General features: G+C 40.9%; 1 long non-coding RNA gene across 1 annotated transcript in view; it reads right to left on the bottom strand.

The window, feature by feature from the left end:
- Positions 1–4,691: 4,691 nt before the first annotated feature.
- LOC137095113 (uncharacterized) overlaps positions 4,692–17,481 on the bottom strand; it is a 60,748-nt gene continuing 47,958 nt past the window's right edge. Inside the window, exon 2 of the long non-coding RNA XR_010908792.1 lies at positions 4,692–6,172. This is a non-coding gene — a long non-coding RNA (uncharacterized lncRNA). The remainder of the gene's footprint in view (positions 6,173–17,481) is intronic.

The following is a 17,481-nucleotide window of genomic DNA, read 5'->3' on the forward strand; positions in this document are numbered from 1 at the left end:
ACAAATTCATAAAACCAGCCAAGTTCAGGATGGTGACGGTATCGTCAATCACCCCAATGCTTCATCGAGGCGACTTTTTCGCCTCAATAGACTTAAGAGACGCATACTTCCACTTGTCCATTCGAGAGGGTCACAGAAGGTTTTTTTCCTTCAAGATAAAGGAAACGACCTTCTCGTTCACCGTCCTCCCATTCGGCCTTGGAACGGCACCCAGAACTTTTACCAAGTGCATGTCCGTGGTGGCTGCATTCCTCAGAAGGAGGAAAATCTGCATTTTTCTTTACCTGGACGACTGGTTGCTGGCCTCAAGATCGTCAGACCTCCTCTGCGATCAAATAGCATTTACTCTCAACCTCTTGCGAGAGCTTGGCCTGCAACTGAATGTCGAAAAGTCCCACCTTACACCAACGACGTCTATAAAGTTCATCGGCGTTGACTTCGACTCGACAAAAGAGAGAGTATCCCTCCCACCAATCAGATTCCAAGCCCTGCAATGAGAAATCGCTCATTGCCTCTTACCCTCCAAGATAAGGGCACATCGGGTCCAAATTCTTCTAGGTCACATCGCCTCGACGGTTATGGTCACGCCGTTTGCCAGGCTCAAGATGCGCCCCTTGCAATGCTGGTTCCTCGACAACTTCGATCCTTGTTGAGACCCAGAGACAAAGCTCCTGTCGATGCCTACCGCAGTTCGACGTTCCCTGGCCTGGTGGAAGAGTCATCGAAACGTCTGCGTGGGCCTCCCCTTCCATGCAAGACAACCATCAGCCGTTCTCACAACCGACTCGTCGACGTTTGGATGGGGCGCCCACACGGGACACTTTTCCATACAAGATGTGTGGTCGCCGGAAGAACAGACTCACCACATAAACTACTTGGAACTGCTGGCCATTTTCAAGGCCCTCAAAGCCTTCCTGCCTCTCGTCCAGATCCAAACGGACAACATGGTGGCCATGTATTATATCAACAAGCAGGGGGGCACAGGCTTGAGGAAACTTCTGAAATTGACCATTCAACTCTGGGAATGGTGCAACCGACGTGATTTTTCCATCGGCGCTCCACCTTCCAGGTCATCTGAACGATCACGCCTACGCTCTGAGTCGTTCAACGTCGACATCGCACGAGTGGAGACTCGATACGACCGAGCTTCGGGCCCTGTTCGACATGTGGGGCACACCCACGATCGACCTCTTTGCCTCTCCGGACAACTGCCAGCTTCCTCTCTTCGGAGCCCGCCTACCACAAGACGCCGTCCCGGGATATCTGGGAGACGCATTCATGCTGGACTGGTCGACAGTTCCTTTACATCTTTCCTCCGATCCCTCTCCTCCTCCGAGTGATCGAGATGTCCCAGGTCAATTGCATTCTCATCGCTCCAGAATGGCCGAGACAAGTGTGGTTCCCCACCCTCCTGAGGTTGTCCAACTCTCAGATGATCAGACTACCACCTCGCCCGGATCTCTTATCGAGAGAAGCCAGCCTCCTGCTGCACCCAGACGTCTCATCCCTGCATCTGGTGGCATGGCGGATAGTCTTCTAGAGTCCTTCGATCCTGAACTCCGGACAATCCTGCAAGCAGCCCACAAGCCCTCGACATCAAAAGCTTATGCATATCGAATCAGGCGACTTCGAGAATTCCTTCGAGAGTGAGCGATACCCGAATTCCCACCGTCGATACCGACGATCTTGGATTTCCTTCTTTCACTGGCGAACCAGAAACTTACCTTGGCGTCCCTGAAGTCTTATGTCGCCGCAATCTCCTGGTACTGCCAGAAACTGGGTTCCCCTTTGCTCTTCGGTGACCACTTCATCAAGACCTTCTTAAGAGGTTACACTCATCTCAACCCACCGGTGCATCCGCCGACGCCGGGATGGAGTCTCGACATCGTCCTTTCTCAGTTGACTGGCCATCCCTTTGAACCCCTGGCCACAACTTATCTTCGACTGCTGTCATGGAAGGTTTCCTTCCTAGTGGCAATCACGTCTGCCCGCAGGCCTTCTGAGTTGGTGGCCCTATGGGTTGATGAACCTTACCTGCTTTTTCACACAGACCGTGTGGTCCTAAGAACTGACATCACCTTTTTGCCGAAGGTAGTGTCCTCCTTCCATATCAATGAGGACATAGTCCTCCCAGCCTTCTTTCAACATCCATCATCTCCGGCAGAGAACAGGCTGCACTCTCTAGACGTTCGGAGAGCGCTTTTGTTTTACAGACAAAGAACCGCTTCCCTATGTAAGACTCCTAGACTTTTTGTTGCTTATGCAATGGACAAACTAGGGCTTCCACTTTCCTCACAACGACTGTCACAATGGATTGCCTCGACAATCGAACTGTGCTACGAACTGGCTCATAAGCCCCCGCCTGTATCGGCTCGGTCGAGATCGACTAGGGCCATGGCTGCCACGACAGCATTCCTACGGGGGATCCCGTTAGAGTCTATCTGCATGGCAGCCATTTGGTCTAATCCAATGACTTTCATCTCACATTACCGACTGGACACACGGTCCCAAAGGGAAACCGCCTTCGGTCGAGCAATTTTGTCAACTTGCCCCCTTTGAATAAGGTCACTCGGGTTCCCAGGGTTTTTTTTCCTGATCTCTTCCATTACACTACCTGTCATGATACTGAAGAAGTTTCACTATTTTCCCTTGTGCCTTTTTCTGGCCAATGAGGAGAAAAATGTTATGCCGTATTGTTTCTGTCTATGTAACGGTTATTCTTAACAAGTTTCTTGCCTGCAATGTACTATACACTTGCATGTACTCGATACGCGTATATGCTTCTGTTTCACTGCCCTTATTACCTCAACAAAAGTGTTTGTGTAACAGTTTACTGTTTGTTATGCACTTATACCAGACTTTACACAGAGTGTGTCACTTTATTTCTTCTTTACTTTTTACGGTGCTTATATATACCAAGATGTATATGCTTGTGTTGCACTTCTCATGGTTATGCGACTTCCGCTGTTTTTTGCCATGATGCTAATAAAACATGTTTTGGTCCTTCAATTGGTGTCGGTTTGCTTCCCACCATCCGGGACCTCAGCTTGCTAATTCTCCATAAGTGTGCATTCACAGAGGTCACGAAGAAAAATGGTAGGTTACTCACCTGTAACCATGTTTCTTCGAGTGAGCCTCTGTGAATCCACACTAACCCGCCCGGCCGTCCCCTCTTTGCAAACCTCCCTCTATTCCTCGCTAAGTAGCGTAAGGAATGGCAGAGCGTGCGCGCGAGGTGCCTTTTATGCCCTGCGGGCGGCTGGGCGGGGTTACCGCCAAAACTTGAAAGTTTCAACTTGGGAAGTTTTCTGTTGGGACCTGCGTAGGCGCAGATTCTCCATAAATGTGGATTCACAGAGGCTCACTTGAAGAAACATGGTTACAGGTGAGTAACCTACCAATCTTCTTTGTCCCGCTTCCAGAGGGATCCACATTGGAGTCTTAGGATACAATTTGGTCTTGTAACTGTTCCATACCTTCATTAGCGCAGCTCTAACGAAATGGTTGTTAATTTTTTTCCCTTTTTCACTTGATCGTACCAAAGGTACGCGTGCCACCCGATTCTTAAGTCGAAGCCTTCTAGTTCTAATGTTCTTTCCTTTTTCAGTAATATTCAATCTCTTATCCAACTTAAGCAACACACTTCATAGTATAGCTTGAGGTCTGGTAGACCTAGCCCACCTCTGTTTTTGGTGTCCATCAAATATCTGTACTTTATTCTGGCTTTTTTGCCTTTCCAGATAAATTTTTGTATTTCTTTTTTCCAATCATTAAATAATTTGTTGTTCCTTAGTACTGGTATATTCTGAAAGAGGTATAGTAGCTTCGGCAGCACATTCGTCTTAATGGTGGCAACTTTCCCAAGTAATGATAAGTTTAGATTATTCCAATTTTTTAGAACTTTCTTTATTTCCGCCGATTTGGTTTCATAGTTATTTTTTAGTAGTTGGGTGTTTTTTTGCCGTTAATTGGATTCCTAGATATTTTATTTTCTTAGCAATTGATATTCCGGTGGTTTCCTTTAGTACTTCTTGATACTTTAAGGAGAAGAAAATTATACAGATGGATTGAATTGAAACAAGAAAAATAGCACGAGAAAGAAGAAAAAAGAGTGAAATGAAGATTCTCTGCAGAATAGACCGGAAGCTTTTTAACAACCCCCTCCCCCCCCCCCAGTTTTTTCTTTTTTATATATTTTCCCCCTTTTCTTCACTTCCTCCCCAACCCATAACCCACTTGGTCCCTCTCTTTTTCTATCTACATTTACCTATTTAATTATCTGCCCCCCCCCCCAGTGTAAAATTTGTTTTTCACAATAAAGATGATTTTAAAAATGTTCTTATGGGCTGTACAGGGGGTACCAAGCTGTTTTACTCCAATTGTTACAGTAGGTTCTTTGAAAACACACCAAACCTTACTTGAAATGGGAAAAGAAAAGGGCAGCTTTATTATGACTGCCTGGGTCCCGGGGTGGTTAACTCCAACACAATTTCCCAAACCCCCCTTGGCCCGTTCACACAAAACATTTATACTCTTGGATTACACTCAAATCTTTCTTAAAACATTACATGGTTTTCATAGGTGTAGAAGGTGATGCAAAATGCTCTGACTCCTCCAGGAGGAAGCATTATCCTTCTTTGGTGAACATTGCAAATAAGGCTTTCCTCTTGTGGTCCAGAAAAATACAGCAATTCACAGTGTTTTGAAGGAATTTAATAATAGGGAAGCAACACAACATTAGCAATGTAAGCAATCCCAAAAAGCAGAACAACAGGAATAAAAAACGTTTTTATCCATAAGTTGAAAAGTAACCAACCTATTAACCAATCAAAGGGGAACTTGTCCCTTCAGTTTAGGGGTAGGTACTCCAGATTGAACACAGAGTACTCAGGATACAGTTGGGCCATCATGGTGCTATTTAAAGTATTAGACACATTATTGGGATTGTAACTACCATGTAAATAGAAATAGCCATTATAGCCGTATAGTTTTGCATCTGGCTGCATACCACTTAACATTCCAATTTCCAGAGGAGCAGCAACAGAAACAACTCTCTCTGGTCCCAGTGCTATACCAAATAAACCCTTTTGAGAATGTCCAGCACCCTTGAGAACAAGTTAGAAGGACCTGTCATCATTGCTTGTAAGCTCCCTAAAACTAAATCTGGATTGTATATTAAAGTGGACAGGAAATACATCTCTGATGCCATGTGAGGAAGTCATAGCCTTCCTGTGTTGCTCAGACATATTTGGTATTCCTCTTATTCCTATTGTTTTAGTCCAATTCTAACATTCCCAAGCCAAACAGGTACTAGATGAGTAGCATAATGTTGGGAATCTGATCATACACACGGCTCCCATTCTCAGATGGCGTGGTAAAAATACATTATTATTATTATTATTATTATTATTATTATTATTATTATACGTTATTTGTACCCCGCTAGCATCTCCTGAAGGACTTGATGCGGCTTACAAAGGCCAAGGCCTCAACACACAATATAACAATACAAAACCTAAAGCAAATTAAAACAATTAAAGCAATATAAACAACAAGCAATAAACAATACACTAAGACACAATAAAACTGGGCCGGGCCAGAGTAATGGGTACAGGATTAAAAGTGCTGATGTGACAGGTGGTATATAAGGCATTATAGGGTAAGTGCAGTGTGCGGTGTGCAGCAATCTTACTTCTAGTAAAGTGCTTATGGGACTTGGTATTGGAGATTTCCTAATCTGGGAAGGCACATCGGAACAGCCAGGTCTTCAACTTCTTTCTGAAGACTGCCAGTGTAGGGGCCTGTCTAAGATCTTTGGAGAGGGTGTTCCAGAGTCGGGGGGGCTCCACGGAAAAGGCCCTGTCTCATGTCCCCACCAAACGCGCTTGCAACGCAGGCGGGATCACGAGAAGGGCTCTCCAGATGACCGAAGTGAACGCGTGGGTTCATAGATGGAGATGCGGTCACGCAGGTAGGATGGTCCCAAACCGTTCAGGCCTTTGTAGGTAAGCACCTGCACCTTAAATTTAGCTCAGAAAATAAACGGCAGCCAGTGGAGCTCCTTGAACAGGAGGGTTGGGAACAGTAACACAACACAAGGTCTCCCAGGTTGCTTCCTGTGTTTTGTAATATCTTCTTCGGGTGTTATTCTTATATATGATGCTTGAATGTACTAAATAAGAAATAAAGAAAAAAATGACTAGATTAGATCTACACATGTCGACCCTAGCTGACTATATAAATAACAATATGATACCCAAGGGCCTCAGGATATACAAACCTCCAGGAATGTTCATGAATGACACTGAGTTCATTAATAACTGGAACCTAGTGTTAAACAAATGTTCAAGGGACTTGATGGCACTGATTATCCAAAAAACTAATTCCCTCACTGAAGAGTATGAGGGTAAATTCACAGTTTTAGTAGAGGATATTAATAAGGTTGAACAAAATCAGGACTATCTACAAGAGATTGAAAAAATGTCAAGAATTATACGCTCAAATTAAGGAACTTAAAATTAGAAAGTTCAAGGTAGAGCAGATTATGACAATAATGAGTATAATTGGACTATTCATCCTGTATCCTCTGGCACATACAAAAGGAGAGTTCTTTTTGAAACTAATTCACTTGACCCCTATTCCACTACTGAAGAAGACTTAGAAAAACCTACAAATAGTTTTACCACATTGAGTAGCCCTTCATTACCACGCAAGTCTTTTAGAATCAAATCTAAACCACAAACCACACCCTATTGGTAACTCTTTCTAACTATCCCCTCACACTTTTTTTCTTTCCATACCAGGGTTGAACTATTTAAGTTATTCAGATCCATTAGATTAAAACATTTTTAATGATATTTTTATTATTTTATCATGATTCAATACATTTGTTATACATGGTTTGTTTTACAGCAGATACATATTATTCACTACAACCTACCATGCTTTAACTTTTGGCATCTAGTGTTATTTTTCTGCTTTTGCATATTATCTATCCCTCACAACTATGCTCCCCCCCCCCTCCCAAGCCACAGCTTTTACATATCATCTGTCCAACATTTCAGTTCTTCTTATGGAGGTAACTTTCTTTCTTTGTTTTTTAATCCTTTTTCAATAAATTTTCTCCATACATTGCCAAAATCACTTTGTTTCTATGTACCTCTTTTCACTTTTAATATACATGTCAGTTTATCATTTATTGCCAATTTCCATACTTCCATGTACCACTCCTCTATTTGTATATTTATTTCTCTTTTCTAGTTCCTTGCTATAAGCCAGGGGTCCGCAAACTTTTTAAACAAAGGCCAGATCACAGTCTCTCAAACTGTTAGAGGGCTGGATTATCATTTGAAAAAAAATGAATGAATTCCTATGCACACTGCACATATCTTGTTTGTAGTGCAAAAAAAACCACTTTAAAATACAATAATTAAAATGAAAAACAATTTTAACAAATATAAACTCATTACTATCTCAATGGGAAGTGTGGGCCTGCTTTTGGCTCATGAGATAGGATTGTTGTTGTTGTGTGTTTTCGTTTCAGACTTAAGTTGACCCTGAGTGAGGAGGGCCGCATCCAGCCCCCAGGCCTTAGTTTGAGGACCCCTGCTATAAGCAGTTGTTAATAAATTTGTTATCACATCTTGCTATTGTTAATAAATTTGTTATCACATCTTTATCCTCTTTTTTTTCAATTGTTTATCATATAATGATAATAAATCTATACTAGGACTTCTTTCTATTTTAATGTTCATTATATCTTCAATTTTCTAAATACTTTCCCCCCAAAATTAATTACATATTTACATTGCAACCACATATGTATATATGTTCCTGATTCTTGACATCCTCTCCAGCAATTTTTAAATACTTCTATTTATATTTGCTATTCTTACTGGTGTTAGGTACCATTTCCATATTAACTTATAATAATTTTCTTTAACCCGTATTGATAATTTTTTTAGATGTCTTTGTCTCCATAATTGTTGCCACTTAATTTCATTTATTTTTATCCCTAAATCTTCTTCCCAGACATCCTTGAGGGTGTTATTTTTGTTTTTCCTTTCTTTATTTCAATTATTATCTTATATACCTTACTAGTTACTCCTTTCAAATTTTCATGCTTCTCTACAACCCTTCCATTTTGTATTATTTGTTCTAATTGGTTAGCTTACTTCCATTTTTATTATTTTTCCCCAATTTTTAAATTATTGTTCTAATTGTATACAATGGAACCATGTCCATTTTATTTATCCAATCCCCTATTTTGTCTAATTTCCCCCCTTAACTTTTTATCTATTACTTTTTTTGAAAGAAAAAAATGGAAATTTCTTTTCCATTACAATTGGGATTATTACTGAATCATCTGTTATTAACATTCTCCTATATTTTTTCCATACTTCTAATATATTGCTCAACATTGGGTTTCTCATTTCCCTAGTTTCTTTTCTTGTGAACTAAACTGAATATTCCAAATTTCTTCCTCCACTTTTTCCGAATCCTTTCTTAGCCAATCTACTCCCTATTTTTTATCATTCCTTCTATAACCAATCCTAATCTGCTCACTTCATAATATTTTTTAATATTAGGGAGTGCTAATCCTCCCTCTTTTTGCAATCTGTACCATAACTGTTTGTTTAATCTATTTATTTTTCTACCATTACAATATTTATTTATCATTTGTTGCCATCTATTTAGCTCTTCTTCTGTAATTTGAAGTGGTAGCATTCTAAATGTGAAATTTATCTTCGGAAGTATTTTCATTTCTACTAATGCTATCTTTCCAAACCAAGATAAATGTATATTTTCATATTCTATTATTTTTTTAACAACTTTTCTTAATGCTACTACATTTACCTCTTCCATTTCTTTTAAATCCTTTGTTATTATTACTCCCAGGTATTTTAATTTATTCTTAATTTTAATTCTCATTTTGCTCTTTTCTATAAAGTATTTTTCTTCTTTCTTTGTATAATTAAATAGCATCATTTCTGACTTGTTCCAGTTAACTTGTTATTTTCCCAAATATCTCTAAATGAGCCTTTATTTTATCCATTTTACTTACTACATTTTCAATAAATAACAATGTATCATCGGCAAATAACCTCACCTTCCACTTTTCCTTTATTCCCAGTCCTTCTAAGTTCTTATCTTTCCTGATGGCATTTGCAAATAATTCTACCACTATGGCAAACAAAATTGGTGATAGAGGGCAACCTTGTCTTGTTCCCCTTTTCACTTATTTCTTTTGCCACTCCATCATTTATAGTTACTACTGCTGTTTCTTGAATAATATTGTTCTAATAATCCTTTTATTCTACTTCCCATTCCAAATTTGTTCATAATTTCCTGTAATGTCCACCATTCCACACAATCAAAAGTTTTAAAAATATCTAATGATAATATCCTTACTTTTATCTGCTCTTGGACCACACAAGTTTTATTTAATACTCTTCCTATCAAATTTGACATTTGTCTTCTTTTTACAAACCCACACTGATCTTTTTAATATACTTGTACATGCATTTATTCATTCTATTGGCTATAATAGCAGATAAAATCTTTGCATCCTGATTAACTAATGATATGGGCCTATATGACCCTGTTAAATCTGTTAAATCTTTATCGGGTTTTGGTATTAATATTATTAATGACTTCCTCCATGATTCTGGCATCTTATCTCATTATTCCATTATACAGTTCTAATAGTTTTGGAATCAATACTTTTATAATATTCTATTCCTAGGCCGTCCAGACCTGGAGCTTTCCCAGCTTTTAAATTCTTAATAACTTCATCTATTTCTGTCTTCTTAATAGGTTGTTCATAATTCTTTGTCTTTCTTCAATTCTATTGGATTAAAACTTTTTTTTGTAATAAAATGGACTCTACCTCTGAGATTTTGTTTAATCCTAAAAGTAAATTCTATCCAAACACCGAAAATATCATGATTAAAACATTTGAAAAAGTAGTAGAATGAGATGTGAGTAGACTTTCTATATCTAAGACTAAAACTTCTCTGAATGTGTCCCTGTCAGAAATACTATCAAAAGACTAGCTAACATGCCCCAATATACCTGAAAGCCAGCAGATAAGGGAGGAGCGGTGGTACTACTTAATAGAACTGACTATGTTAAAGAAGTTGAAAGACATTTGTCTGATAACCTTTCCTACAAACGCATTGCTTACAATCCCATTAATAAAATCAGATCTCTGAATCATGTAGTTTGTTTGAAAGGACTTTCTTTGGGATGGGATACATTTTAATACAAAATTCCTTCAAAATCAATACCCTAGAACACCAGTTTTCTATGTTCTCCCCAAAATCCACAAAGGTGTTATTCCTCCATCAGGTAGACCTATCGTTTTAGGTACTGCATCTATTTTAGAACCTTTAGCCCAGTATATTGATAATTTCTTACATACCTTTGTCCCATTAATGTCATCTTTCATCAAGGACACTAAACACTTTATCAACATAGTAGAAGTCCCAACCATTCCTGAGGAATCCAAACTAATGACTCTAGACAACAAAGCCCTTTACACAAACATCCCACTAGACAAAGTTAGGACAGTGATTAAAGATGTTTGATACACGTAAATCCCTGGCTCCCCCTACTCACTTCCTAATGGACCTCTTAGACATTGTGTTAGAATACAACTACTTTAGCTTTGATATACAATTCTACTTGCAGACCTTTGGGATAGCTATGGGCAGTACTTTGGCACTTTCAGTAATCAATTTATTTGTTTCTTATTTAGAAACTAAATATATCCTAAACACAACACTAATCAATTTATACCAGATATCTTATACTATGGAAGGTATATTGATGATATCTTTACAATAGTTAATTCTCAATCCGTAGCCGACAAATTCTTCACCTGGATTAACACATTTCACAAACATATGAAATTTTCTAGCCAGTGTAGTCATACTAATATTAACATTTTAGACATTATGGTCATCAAGAATTTTGCTGTCGCACCTGGGGCTATAGAGAAAGAGGCATTGACGTGACATCTTTCCCCAGGGAATTGCTTCTTGTCCTCCTTTAGGGAAACTGGAACTCCCAAGGACCAGAACACAACAGGTAACTCAAAATGGTGTTTATTGTTGAGAATTAGTTCTCTTTCTTAGGCACAAACTTGATGTTTCAACAGGGAAAAACACTTTATAAACTCTAAGGAGGTCACACCCAAGTATTCACTGACTTACTCTTGAAGCATGTAGTATTCTCCCGTTTTATCAGGTGGCCATTTGTACTGTATCAGGTTTTCCACTGGAAAGTAGCTAAAGGAGTTATAAGCTGAGAAGCTTTTCCTGTTCCCCCTCTCTCAATGGTTGTGAATGCCGGAGCAAACCACAACCCCAGTTCAGTGGCCTATGTTGAAGGACAAGACCTTCCTATAGTGCCAAAAAACTGGAATGAAGGCGCCTGAGGTCTTCACAATGTCGTTCAGGGGGTTTGAACATAAAGTATAAGACTCAGGGGTAAAAACCTAAGAGTTGGTAGTAAAAAATGCCTTGACCAGGGGCTTTGGGTCAAGCTTTGCACACGTCCATCCAATGAGTCTCTTTCTGAGGTAAAAAAGGTGAGAGAGATTCCTTTCCTTTCTCCCTTGGAAGGGGCGGAGCCTAAACAAATGAACTGGGGAAACAAGCCAATTGGTGCACAACAACAATAAATTGAGAGCTATAATAACCAATGAAATTTAACTATACATATACAAGGTAAACAGGAATAAAATGACAGTTTAAATCCTGCAAATAACAGTACTACATATATGTGGTGCCACACACGCCATCACAAGAATGGACAAAAAATTAGCTAACAGATTAAAAAAATAGCTAAAGTAAGCTAACAGATAAAAACTCTTACATTTTTTTCCAGTTTTCACCATAATTCACTGAAATCTAATTTACCATACTCACAGTTTTTAAGATTAAAATGTAATTCTAGCACCCAAAAGGATTTTAACTCTTTGGCAGATATTCTGAAAACACAACTGAGAGAGGATACCCTAATAGGATACTGAACATTGCTATCAATAAGGCTAACTCCATTAACAGGAAGGTACTACTACAAGAAAGACCTAGGAAGTATAACAATCACATGATCTGGCCTCTAACTTTCACACAATACTCATCTGAAATAAAAAAAAAGATAATATTTAAACACTGGCATCTAATTCAAGACATCCCAGGATATCAAGGCATAATTGTTTAATGTGGGATGTGAGAATAATCTGCCCTTCAAGGACTGAGAATAGCAGTCACAAAGGGCACAGCAGATGTGAAGAATCTCCTGCAACATAGAAATTGTCATTTTGGAAGCTGAAATTTCATTGTATTCTAAAAATATTGACAAGCAACTTTTCATTTAACAATAATTGAGTTACTATTCCTGATGTCATGAACTAATGAAGACTCTCCTGGAATATAGAAATTGTCTTTCTGGAAGGGTACGTTTCTTTGTTTTTATAGTATATTGACAAGCAATTTTTCATTTATAAATAATCGCTAATCAGTCGAGTTACTGTTCCCATGTGACATTTAATGTAGAATTCCCTGTAATATATGAATTGTGATTTGCAATGTATAATTTTCTGTGTTCATTGTTATAGATATCTATGCATGTAACACAGTTTTTCTCTCAGACACACTGCCTTCTTTTGCATTACATTTTTTTGGCCCATTCAAATTTGTCACTGCATTTATTTCACTTCAAAGGAAGGCCTGTCAAGTTTTCTGAAAAAGGGGGGGGGGGCAGGAATGAACTCTGGAGATGCTCAGAGGCACTGTCCTTTACTGGAAATAGAAACTTAGGAAGCAGGAAGATACTCTGCAGATACTCAAATGCACACCCACCACTTTCTCTTACTGAGAAAGGTAACAGGAAGCAGGAAAGTGCTCTGTAGATGCTCCCTCCACTATCTCTTACTGAGAAAAGACAGGGAAATGTAAAGGCACTCTGTAGATGCTGAGGGGCACTGCTTTCACTGTCTCTTACTGAGGAAAGATGCTTAGGGAGCAGTAGGGCACTCTCCAGATGCTCAGGTGCACCTTTTCTGTCTCTTACCAGGAAAAGACACTTAGGAAGCAGGAAGGCACTCTCCTGATGATCAGAAGCACTCCCTCTGCTGTCTCTTACTGGGAAAATACACAGGAAGCAGGAAGGCACTCTCCAGATGCTCAGAAGCACTCTCTTCATGTCTCTTACTAGTAAAAGTAGGTGCTGGCAGATTCTCAGAGGAACTCCCTCCACGGTCTCTTACTGCAAAAGGACTAAGGCAGCAGGAAGGCACTTTTCACAAGTTCAGAGGCACTCCCTCCACTGTCTCTTAATGAGAAAAGACATTTAGGAAGCAGGAAGACACTCTGCAGAAGCTTAAAGACACTTCCTCCAATGTCTCTAACTGAGAAAAGACACATTTGTAGCAGGAAGTCTGTTTGCATAGGCGCAGAGGCACTGCCTTGACTGTCTCTTATTACAAAAAGTCACTTAGGAAGCAAGAAGGCACTCCCCAGATGTTCAGAGGCACTTGTTCCATTGTCTCTTAGTGTGAAAGGTGACTTAGGAAGCGAGAAGGTGCTCTGCAGATGTTCAGAGGCACTCCCTTCACTGTCTCTTATGGAGAAAGGACACCTTTGAAGTAGGAAGACTCTTTGCAAATGCTCAGAAGCACTCCCTCCTATTGGAAAGACATCAAAGCAGCAGGAGGCACTGTAGACCAGTGGTTCTCAACCTTCCTAATACCACAACCCATTAATACAGTTCCTCATATTGTGGGTGACCCCCAACCATAACATTTAGTTCATTGCTACTTCATAACTTAAATTTTGCTGCTGTTTATAAACTGTAATGCAAATATCTGATATGCAGGATTTATTTTCATTCACTTGAACATTTTTGGCACAAATACCCGATACACCCAAATTTGAATAATGATGGGGTTGGGAGGGGGCGGTGATTTTGTCACTTAGGAGTTGTAGTTGCTGGGAGTTATAATTCACCTATAATCAAAAAGCATTCTGGACTTGACCAATGATGGAATTGGACAAAACTTGACACACAGAACTCCCATGAAGAACAGAAAATACTGGAAGGGTCTGGTTGGCATTGACCTTGAGTTTGGGAGTTGTAGTTCACCTACATCCATAGAGCACTGTGAACGTAAACGATGGATCTGGACCAAACCTGGCATGAATACTCAACGTACCCAAATGTGAACACTGGTGGAGTTTAGGAGAAAATAGACCTTGACATTTGAGAGTTGTAGTTGCTGGGATTTATAGTTCACCTACAATCAAAGGTCATTCTGAACCCCACCAATGATAAAACTGGACCAAAATTCCCACACAGAACCCCCATGACTCAAAGAAAATACTGTGTTTTCTTTTTTTAAAAAAAATATATATATTTTATTAATGGATAATATGGTTACATGGAAAGTGGGAGAATATTGTGAAGAAGATAGAAAAGTAGGAAATGATAGTTAAGCCCAAGAAGAGAGGAGAAAAAAATTACATGGACAAAAAGAAATACCACAAAGAGAAGAATGGCAAAGTAAAATATTGGAAATAATGAATATGGACAAACTAATCTATTGGTTATCAGCGAATGAAGGAATTCTAAAGAAACATACAAACTGGGACTTGGTGAAGAACTATTTTAAACAACAAAAAATAGAGGTCATTTCCTAAAAGACAAAAGTATGAGTTAAAGAAATAACAAACCTGGAAAGCAATTTTGATCAATTTGAAGGGGGAAAACGCATAAAGGATCTTCAAAGAACAGATGGAAGTCAAATCCAATTTATATATTTTTTATATTTTTAATTATTTTTTATTTTATTTATTTTTATTTTTTCTCTCACTCCCTCCACTTCTGTTTTTTTTTTTTTTTAACGGAGAGATTTCACACTTTTTGGGTACACTTTTGTCTATGAAAATACTGTGTTTTCTGATGGTCTTTGGTGACCTCCCTAACACCCCTTTGCGACCCCCCCCCCCAGGGGTCCTGATCCCCAAGTTGAGAAACACTGCTGTAGACACTCAGAGGCACTCCCTCCTCTGTCTCTTACTGAGAAAAGATCCTTAGGAAGCACAAAAACATTCTATATATACTCAGAGGCACTTTCCTCCACTGTCTCTCACTTTGAAAAGTCACTTGGAAAGCAGGAAGGCACTCTGCAGATATTCAGAGGCACTCCCCTCCACTGTCTCTTACTGAGAAGAAACTTAAGAAACAAGAAGGCATTCAATGTATGCTCAGAGGTACTCCCTCCATTGTCTCTTACTGACAAAGGACAGTAGGGAAGTAGGAATGCACTCTGCACATGCTCAGAGGCACACCTTCACTGTCTCCTACTGGGAAAAGACACTTTGGAAAGACACTCTGTAGATGCACACCTGCCACTTTCTCTGACTGAGAAAGGACACTTAGGAAGCAGGAAAGTGCTCTGCAGATGCTCAGGTGCACTCCTTCCACTGTCTCTTACCAAAACAAAAGACACTTGGGAAGCAGGAAGGTAATCTGCCAATGCTCAGAGGCAACCCCTCCACTTACTTTTATTTAGAAAAGACACTAAGGAAACAGGAAGTAGCTCTGCAGATGCTCAGACTTCATCCTCCACTATTACTGAGAACAAACATTTAGGGAGCAGGAAGTAGCTCTGCAGATGCTCACAGGCACTCCCTCCACTGTCCATTATTGAGAAAAGACAGGACACAGGACGCCACTCTGCAGATACTCAGAGGAAATCCCTCTACTGTCTCTTACTGAGAAAAGACTCTTAGGAAGCAGGAAGATGGAGTACAGATATCCAGAGGCACTCCCTTCACTGTTTCTTATTGGAAAAAAAACACTAGGGAAGCATGAAGGCTCTCTGCAGATCCTCAGAACTGTTTATTACTAAGAGAATCATAGAATCATCTATATCTATATATATAAAAATGAAAGTGGCGTCGAACAGAGAAGCAAAACTCAAAAACCCCTCAACGAAACTTAACCAAAATTTCCATGCCCATAACACAACCCACTAGGTACAAACAATCCGAATCAAAATGAAAAACAACACAACAACACACTCACAAAACGACAAAACAACTGAGCATACGCAATGGCACCCAGCCGCAAGTTCCCTGGCGCGCGGACATGGCCTGCTGGCCAACGTTCCCTCCGTGGAAGCCACGCCCACTCCAAGCCCCGCTGCGCCGTTTCCTGCCCTGTCAAAACCATCCCTCCTCCCCCTCCTTCATCTTACCCTGGTCACGCGGCCTCCACACACACACACACACAACGCACCTTCACTCCTCCCCCCGCCGCCCACATACACCTTCCGCCACACACACACACACTCACGCCAGTAAGACATGCCCCCTTCCTTCCAGCACACACACACACACACACACACACACATGCACACACACACACATGCCCCCTCACCCCCCCGCGCGGCACACACATACACACACACACACAAACACACATGCCTCCTCACCCCCCGCATGGCACACACACACACACACACACACACCCTCACACCCCCGCGCGGCACACACACACACACACGCCCCTTCACCCCCCGCGTGGCACACACGCGCGCGCGCACACCCCCCTCACCCCCCATGCAGCACACACACATGCGCGCATGCCCCCTCACCCCCCCCCACACGGCACACACACACACACACACACGCCTCCTCACTCCCTGTTGGGAAAGCAGCAGCAATGGCAGCAGCAACGGAGCATCCACGCAAGGAAGAAGGGGAGGAGGAGGGGGGAGGAGGAGGAGGAAGGTCCATGGTGCTTCCCCTCCTTCCTTCCTCCTTCCTTCCTTCTCCTCCCTCCCTCCCTCCCCTTTCCTTCCTTCCTGTCCCTCCTTCCTTCTTCCTTCCTTTCTTTTCCTCCCTCCTTTTCCTCCTTTCCCTTTCTTCATTTCCTTCCCCTTCATTTCCTTCCCTCCCTCCTTTCTTCATCCCCCTCCTTTCTTTCCCTCCTTCGTCCCTTCCTGTCCCTCCTTTTTTTCCTTTCTTCCCTTCTTTCCCTCCCTCCCTTTTTCCTTCCTTCCTGTCCCTTCTTCCTTCTTCATTTCCTTCTTTTTCTCCCTCCCTTTCCTCCTTCTTTCCCTTTCATTTCCTTCCCCCTCATTTCCTTCCCCCCTCCTTTCTTCATCCCCCTCCTTCCTTTCCCTCCTTCCTTCCACCTTCCTTCTCCCTTCCTTCCTGTCCCTCCTTTTTTCCCCTTCCTTCTCTTCTTTCCCCCTCCTTTTTCCTTCCTTCCTGTCCCTCCTTTCTTTCCTCCTTCTTTCCCATTCTTCATTTCCTTCCCCTTCATTTACTTCCCTCCCTCCTTTCTTCATCCCCTTTCTTTCCTCCCTCCCTCCCTCCCTCCCTTCCTCCCTTCCTGCCTCTCCTTTCTTTTCCTTCCTTCCTGTCCCTCCTTCCTTCCTTCTTCCTTCCCTTCTTTCTAAGAGAT

Source organism: Anolis sagrei, chromosome Y (assembly GCF_037176765.1).
Source record: "Anolis sagrei isolate rAnoSag1 chromosome Y, rAnoSag1.mat, whole genome shotgun sequence".
NCBI lineage: Eukaryota > Metazoa > Chordata > Lepidosauria > Squamata > Dactyloidae > Anolis > Anolis sagrei.